This window comes from Nuphar pumila, chromosome 3 (assembly GCF_984573655.1).
Source record: "Nuphar pumila chromosome 3, dmNupPumi1.hap1.1, whole genome shotgun sequence".
Lineage (NCBI taxonomy): Eukaryota > Viridiplantae > Streptophyta > Magnoliopsida > Nymphaeales > Nymphaeaceae > Nuphar > Nuphar pumila.
Window position 1 is genome coordinate 128013484 of NC_143251.1, and position 8130 is coordinate 128021613.

Below are 8130 nucleotides of genomic sequence, written 5' to 3' on the forward strand. Positions count from 1 at the left end.
CAGTGGTATATTGAATAGTAACAGGTGGGTCTGCCTAACCCCAACTTGCCTTTTAAAATATATATATAAGACCAAGCCGACAGGCCAAGAAGGTAAGGTGGAGTCCCACTGGGCCAGATTTTGGTTTTGGCATGCAGGACCACACTGTAAGGATAGAGCAAAGATCAGACCCACATGGTATCAAAGTTCATCCCATCCTGTGGGGCACACTCTGTCATTCCCTTGTGACTCATCATTCTGATCCTGCATGGTTCATGTGGTTTGGGATATAAACACACTCGCTGGGGTCGCCCAAGTGGTAGTGGGCTTGGAGAGAAGGTGCTGACTCCTTCATCTTAGGTTTGAATTTTATCAGGTCTGCGGTTGCTTTCAATTAGTGGACTTAGTAAGGGCTTGGGTGTTGATGACTTCACTCGGTGATTACATGCTTTGATGGGAAGTTGGTGATGAGTTGTGGAGCCTGATTCACTGTTTTTGCCTTTGCAGGAAGGGGGTCCGGGGGCTCCCCCGGCACGGGTCCCGCCTTGTTTATATTCTCGTTTGAGACCCGGTTTTCAGTGGATCCGACCCGATTTGGTTAGGGTTAGGGTTGTCGCCCTTGCCTTGTTTATATTCTCGTTTTTCTTTTTCGAGCTGTAACTGTCTGTTAAGAGTAATAATATTTCTTTCTGGGCGGCCGTGGTTTTTTACTCTCTCTCGGATTTGAGGAGAGGTTTTTCCACGTAAAATCTGTGTTCTTCTTGTGTTTAGTTTGATCGTTCTTGTTCTTTGCTTCCTTTTGATTGTCTCTTGCTCGTGGTTTTTCCTAACAGTTGGTTATAAAAAAAAAGGCTAAATAAGTAAATGGTTTGAAATCGGGTATTCAATTGATCGGATATTGGCTAATTGGAGTCAGATTCATATTTAGATGGAGAAAAGGTAAATATTGAATCCGATTGTATACACGTAATGGGATTATGATATCCAACAGATAGGGTTAAGAAATCTTAAAACCGAATCTCCATTTTCATGCGATTTGTTTCAAGTGGGTCCGGTCTAAGTCTAGGTTTATCATCCTGTGGGGGCCATGCAGCCTGCCCTGTAAGTTTTGGTTGGCTCTGTGCTTGACAAGTAGGTCAACAAGCTGGGTCTGAGAAGATGTCACCAGAGCTGGTCGGACCCACGTTGCAACGACCAAAGTAGGAAGCAATCCATGGTGGAATCTGCATCATCAGAAAGAAGAGGTTTTTGAAGTCTGTTGGACCGTCAGATTTTCAAGATGGGCGGTCCATATAACAAGCTAGTTTAATGACGTATGCATGAGCTAACACCTTGACAGTGCTCAGGCGACAATTATGCTTTATCATACAGTGGCTGAGTTGCTTTAGTCCCCATCTTTTGCAGCCAGACATGTCCACGCCCCAGCACGCTCAATTTTACTTTTTCTTTACTCTTTTGGGAGGAGATTTAGATGCCATTAAAAAAAATCAGTTTTGAGTTTCTTATTGCAACTGAATGGGCTGAGGGTAATCATAGTATCTTAATGGCATTCCATTATTTAAAAGCACCCTTCCTTGGATGCTGCCAAAAATGCAGAATTCTTGGATTCTCTAAATTGTTTCTAATTCTTGGAAGTACAGAATCCAAGGAATTATCTGTATCTGACTAGTTCTGCAATTTGATAAACCAATCAATCCAATGATTCATAATTCAAGTTATGATATAGGAGTAACAGAAGAAAGAAGAGGGGAAAAAAAGTGTGAAACTTAGACTCAAACCTCCATAACAAACGCATAAAAATCACAACATAAAAACCACAACAAACAATCCAAAAAAACCACCAAACAACAGCACTCGAAAGCCAAAAAAAATCTACCACTTTCACAAATTTATATTCCAAACAGAAATTAATTAGAACCATGTTAAGGACTATCATGTTACATCATACACAGCCATCATCCCAATCCTTTTTGTATTGGGACGCACCCATCTTACACGTACAAACAAGGAAGCCCCAGAGCACAAACATCAGTCTCCCTCTTCAGACCTTTCCCTTCCTCTCCAAACACGCACAGACAAAAACAGAGAACACAATGCAACAGAAACTACAAAAAAAATAAAATAAACCCCCCCACATCAGAAAAAAAAAAAAAACCAATTTCCTAAATCTCAATTTACAACACCAACATCCCCAAAACCCCTTCTAATGTAAAAAGGACAAGAATTGTATTAACTATTGACAATTTCTTTCCTAAGATCAAATTCTGATCAGAAATATGCTGAGCTCCGGGCCACCACTACCACCATCAGGGTTCATCATGTAGAAGGCCTCAGAGTCGCTGCTACCGACCACCCTCTCGAACCTAGCGCGCATGTACATGAGCTCGCCGCCGTCATGGGCCAAAGGCAGCACCCCAGCACCAACGGACACAGCACGCAGCATGCCCAGCACCTTGTACTCACCCTCACCGCACTCTCTGGACACAGCGTACCCACTCTTGCGCCCATTGCAGTACATGGTCCAAAATGGCTCGCCAAAAAGCACCCTCACTCCTCCTTCTGCTGCTCCCTTCTCCACGCCTCTCTCGCACTCCAGAGCCAGCCTTACAAGCCCAGAGGCCATCTCCTTCACAAGTGAGCTCGTTGGTATGGCTAGTTCCAGCAGCAGAGCAGGGTCCGAGCCCGGCTCGTCCTGGACCACGAAGTTTACGTTCCCCTTCCGGTGGCCGAAGAGGGTGCCGGTGACCCTCTTTCCGAGAGAAGGAGAAGGAGAAGAGGAGGCGGAGGCGGAGGAGGGGAGGAACTTAAGCCATTTGCGAGAGGTGAGGAAGGATTTGAAGGCGAGGAGAGGGAGAAGGGATCTGATGGTAGTGGCCAATTTGGGGGGCTTTGAGGAAGAGAGAGCTGTGAAGGGTGAGGCTTTGGGCTCGTCTGAGTCTATGGTGGTGGTGGTGGCCGGAGTTATTTTCCGGCTGCCGTTTCTTCTCAGACGGGATAGTTCCGGCGTCATTGGGGAGGTCTTGGTTTGTGGGGGAGGTATGGTGGTGGGAATTTGGAAAAAGACAAGGTGGGGAACGAGGGAGGAGGAGGAAAATGGTGTTGACAAAAGCTGTCGGGATGATGTATGCTTATATAGATTTTCTTGCTTTTTCTTTTTTGAGTAATTTACGAAAAGCCACTTAATAGATCAGTTATTTATGAAAGCTTGCCAAAAATTTCGGTTATTACATTTAGCTGCTTATTTTATGGAATTAGTATTTCGGGTCGGATTTGGCCATTATCCAGTCCAACCTAAACAGATTTGGATTAGAATTTAAAGTCGGATGGGATCAAACAAAACTGAATCCAGTTCCGACTAGCTTAAAAACCTATATTTGCACATAATCACATTTGGATTTTTTTTGTGTTATGATTCCGACTTAGATGCAAAAGTCATTACTAAATCCAGATCCGAATTTGGCTACCAAATCCTACTAATCAGATTCGGGTCAAAATATCCGATTACATCTCACCCGTTGACATATTCAGAATGCATTTAAAGTAGTGTTATCAGAACCTTAATCGGCCAATTCAATTCTAATTGGTCAAAAATCATCGAGCCAACCTCAAATAATCGGCAGATTCCACCCCCAATTAAGCTTGAATCTGTTAGAATCAGCGCGATCTGAGATGAATCAATTCTATTGTTCCATATTCATTTTTATTTTTAGATTTTTCATGATTTTTAAATTAAAAATAAAATTGGCTGATTCAACTCAATTTGATTCTAGTATGAATCAAGGAATTCTCTTAATCGTTTTGAAAATTGATTGGGTCATAAGCCAATGCTAGGTTGTAAATTATTTTTCTTTTTTCTTTCCCTTCTTTTCGTTTTATGTATTTGTTTTCTGCCTTAATTAGGTTTTGATAATGTGTTCATGAGAGATAGTTGGGAATTATATGGGTGATTAGATTCATTGGTGCATGGTTGCTACCTTGTGTTATGTGTAGTTTTTGGATGGGATTTTAAGAGATGTGAAAGAAGGGAGGAAATAATAATAAAGAGAAGTTTATGTTATGGAAGGGGAATTTAGTGAATAGTGATGAATGAATGAATGAAATCATTACGAAGTTTGGAGCTCATTTAGGGGATTTTTGAGATTTTAAAATTGGGAAGTCTGCGCGTGCTTATGGTCAAGAGCTGGTAGGCTAGCACTTTAGTGATGCTTGAAAATAACGGTTTATATTAATTTTAAAATGTTAAGAACTTTAGTGACGCTTACGGAGTTTTATGCTGTCAGGACAATAACTGTAAATACAGCAGGCAGAGCCAGTGCGGCTAGGTCTCTATTCCTGGGGTGGTTTCTCAGTGTAAATATAAAAAATACTGAACCTCTGTTGTGTGAAAGTCTTTTTTATTATTCAGTTTTACCTTTGAACATTAGTCAGTAAAAAAATTGAACTTCAAAGTTATAAATGATAGCAAAAACATTTTGTGAATTGAAAAGGTAAGTCTTCATCTGCAATGTATTCTTATTTTTCTTGATTAATGATAATATCCTTTCTCTCTCTCTAAAAAAAAAAAAGAATGTTTCTACCCAAAATCACCTCTATCTTTTTCTAATTAAAAAAGGTGTCATGAAAATTTCCATTTTTTATCATGTTTAAGATCTCATAAAATAAGTTAGTCACTATGACATGAGCCAAGACCCGTCGTCAAGAAAGATACTGGTAGGAATGCAAAAGGTTTCGGATTTCAGATCAAAAAAATACATTGGGGAGTCAGATTGAATCAGATTCGAGACAACCAAAATTTGCAAAAGCCCCATCCTGAATCTGACCTGTTTTGCAACCCTAGTTATTGGTGCAACTGGTAGCAGCCACAGCCATTTTTTCATGCAAATTACTAAAGATTGCTTGCCGAGACTGGGATTAAATACTATCACCTGGTTAAGATGCCCTTGTCTAACCATTTGGTCTTCTACATCTTGAAACAGTAGGCAAATTAGGATCAGAAACCCTAGTGTACTTGTTAAGGGCCATTGTTTGTTGCTTAAGTTCAGCCAGAGATTACCGGCTTCGGCGAGGAACTTCGTCGTAAAAAAAAAGTTGTTTGTGCCAGGACTGTGAGTTCGGGTCCATAGAGAGGCCACTTACTGCATAGTTAAAAAGCAAAGGTCATCTCTTCATGGACCCGGTGTTACACCGGTGTTTATACTAGCCAGGATCAGGTGCCATCACATGGCACACTTTGAGTGTGCCTCTGCACCTGGCTGCCCTCCATCTGTTTTTGGGCCCCACAATTGACAGACTGTCAGCCAAAGATGGAGGGCATCCAGGTGCAGAGGCACACTCAAAGTGTACTATGTGATGGCACCTGATCCTGACTCTGTTTCCACTGCCACAGGAGATCCTTGGATTAGAGATCAAAGTCTGTTAAACACACCTTTAGTGAAAGATTGTTTTTTTAATATATTCAACAAATTTACAAATCGATGAACCTTTTTTTTAATAGTCAAGCTGGGGTTTAGCAGACCCTACCGCTTTATCTATAATTACAAGTACAACCAAAAAATACAAATTCATGACCTTTAATTAACACTGATTGATCCACAATTGGAAAAAAGAAGGAAAATCAATGATTTTGCTTTTCAAAATTTTAGGTTACACCATTTTCTAAAGGACAAATTGGAAATGGTAGTGACCAGCTTTTGTGTTGCTTGGACCAAGGCACGCTCAATCAAACCCTTCTTTAGTTCTTTATGCTAAGTTTGGAACCTACTGGCTTTTGATAAAGGCAGCACAATATTGCCTTTCACACTAACCCAAAAATCCTTCATAGATCATCTTATTCTGAAATCCCCCAACTTTTTCCTACAAGAGTAGATTCATCTTCACAACCATTGGAGAGCTTTTCTGGCATCACAGCCAATCTGAACAAAGGCAGGAGGTTCTCAGAATTTTCCCTTAAACAAGCCGTTCTGAGTAAACAGGTCGGGCTGCTTGTGGTTCGATCATGTTCGGTTCTTAATGAGCTTGTTCAAACTCGTGAAATAGACTCGGTAAGCTGAACACATGAACAGCAAGTGTTCTATTTGACTTGCTTCATATAAGCTTGTTAACTAGTAATAAATACGTTTTATATCATGAAATGTAGATGGTTAAACTGTTTGACTTGCAAGCAATAAGTTTAAAGTTCAAATCCTATTGTTTACAATTTTGGAATAAGATATTTCTTTTGTAAATGAGCCAGTTTGAGCTTGGTTCAATCGGGTTTAGAACCCAATTCTTATTACTTTTAATAAAAAATGTGTTATTTTGTTAACAATTCAGAAGTAGGGATGGCAGTAGACCCAGGGAAAACGCGGCCTCGCCTCGTTTGGACTAGGGATGGAGGACATGAAACGGGGATGAAGGTTAAAACCAAAACCCATGTAGGGGATGTACTTAGAGCTTTCCCTCGCCCCACCCCGTTCTGTCCCCGATCTCCATTAGTAAAATGCTAAGATACTCTTTAGAGATGAAGTGGACTGAGGGAAAATGGGGCCCCGCCCTGCCTCACCCCGTTTGGACCGAGGAGGGAGGTTAAAATCAAAACCCGTGTGAGGATGAAGTCAGGGATGAAGGGCAGAATTTTGAGACAGGACGGCGGTGAAGACCTTGTCCCCCGCCCCGGTCCACTGCCATCTCTATTCAGCTGAGCTTAGCCTGTTTAGCTCTAGCTCACCATGAGCTTGAACTCAGCTTGGCTTGCCATAAGATTTAGCCGAGCTTGAAGAACCTCTGTTTGGCTCATTCAGCATGTTTACCCGCGTGGCCTCTGGCTATGAAACATGGTGCCTTTATCTTTTCCAAAGAAAAACACTGTTCGGTTTCTTTTTTCTTGGGAGAAACTTTCTCTTTCTTGGAGGAAAACCACTCTTTTTTTCTTCTCAATAAACTAGAGGCAATCAATTGGGTTCTCACTTTCTCCTGGGAAAAAAACAAAGGGGAAGAACAAAAATATAGATCTATACCAATCAATAGATGGCCTCCTAGCAGGTAACACAAGCATTGGGGTTCTCCTCTACGCTGGTGACAGTAGTGAGTAGTCATGTGGGGATTGTAGGTTTGTTAAGCCTTGACCAACTTGGCCACTTGATTCTTGTTGGGCTCCTCCAACTTTGGTTCTTGCATTTTGGGCTCATCCTTGCAAAGCTATTGCAGGTCAAGATGAGTAAAATACTGAGATAGAGCATCACCAGTGCATATAATCATCTATTCAGCAGACTTGATCCAGCTTGATAGAAAAAGAAGTATACAATGTTGATTAATTTCCTGCAGGTCATCATCTAACAGATGCCAGCAGAAATTATGAACTTCCATCAGGTCACCAACTACCACATGCCAGTAGAATTGAAAACTTCCAGCAACTCATCAAATACTGCATGCCAGAAGAGATTGAACGTGGGTGGCTGCCTTTTCCCTGAACTCACATTAGAAAACTCGGTGGTGAACAATGGCCTCAGTCGCTGCAAAGTGTGAGACAGTAGAATGCTTCCTTTTTTTTTCTTTAGTGGAGTGCTGGTTTTCATAATGGGTTAAGGAATGCAATAGTTGTCTAATAGTAGAAAGAGATTTAGTATATCATAATAATTAAAGGGCACACATATGGTAGAAACTGAGCTCTAACACAACAAAATGTAGCCTTTAGGAAGAAGAGCATACTGTTTCATGTACAAGGCCTTGGAAGGTTGCAGCCCTATGACAAATTCATTCTTGCATCCAACAAGCATAAACAATGAATTAAAGAAGATAACTCTACAGCCTAAATTATTAAGAATTTAAAGTCAAAATGAGTGAATCTAAGAAAAGTATAGACCAAGGTCACCAAATTCCAGAGCAAAGGGATGTGTAAAAAGACCTGAAAATTGTTGTGATTAGTGGACATGAAGTGCAAAACCAAACTGGACCCAGTAACTTTGATACATAGATTCCACCAACCGTAATACATATATTCGCAACACATACACCATGGTCTCAGGGTTTGGATAATTGGTGGAGGGTCTCGGCCATCTCCTCAGCAACGTGCTCACACGTCTAGCGAGCTCAGCCGATTGCTAGAGCTAGGCCGACCAATGGAGGGGGCTCCTTCGCCTCATCAAATGCTGGCATCAGTGGTGGTCGATGACC

General features: G+C 41.4%; 1 pseudogene; it reads right to left on the reverse strand.

The window, feature by feature from the left end:
- Positions 1-2116: 2116 nt before the first annotated feature.
- LOC149843723 (protein MIZU-KUSSEI 1 pseudogene) lies at positions 2117-3077 on the reverse strand (annotated as a pseudogene).
- Positions 3078-8130: the final 5053 nt, after the last annotated feature.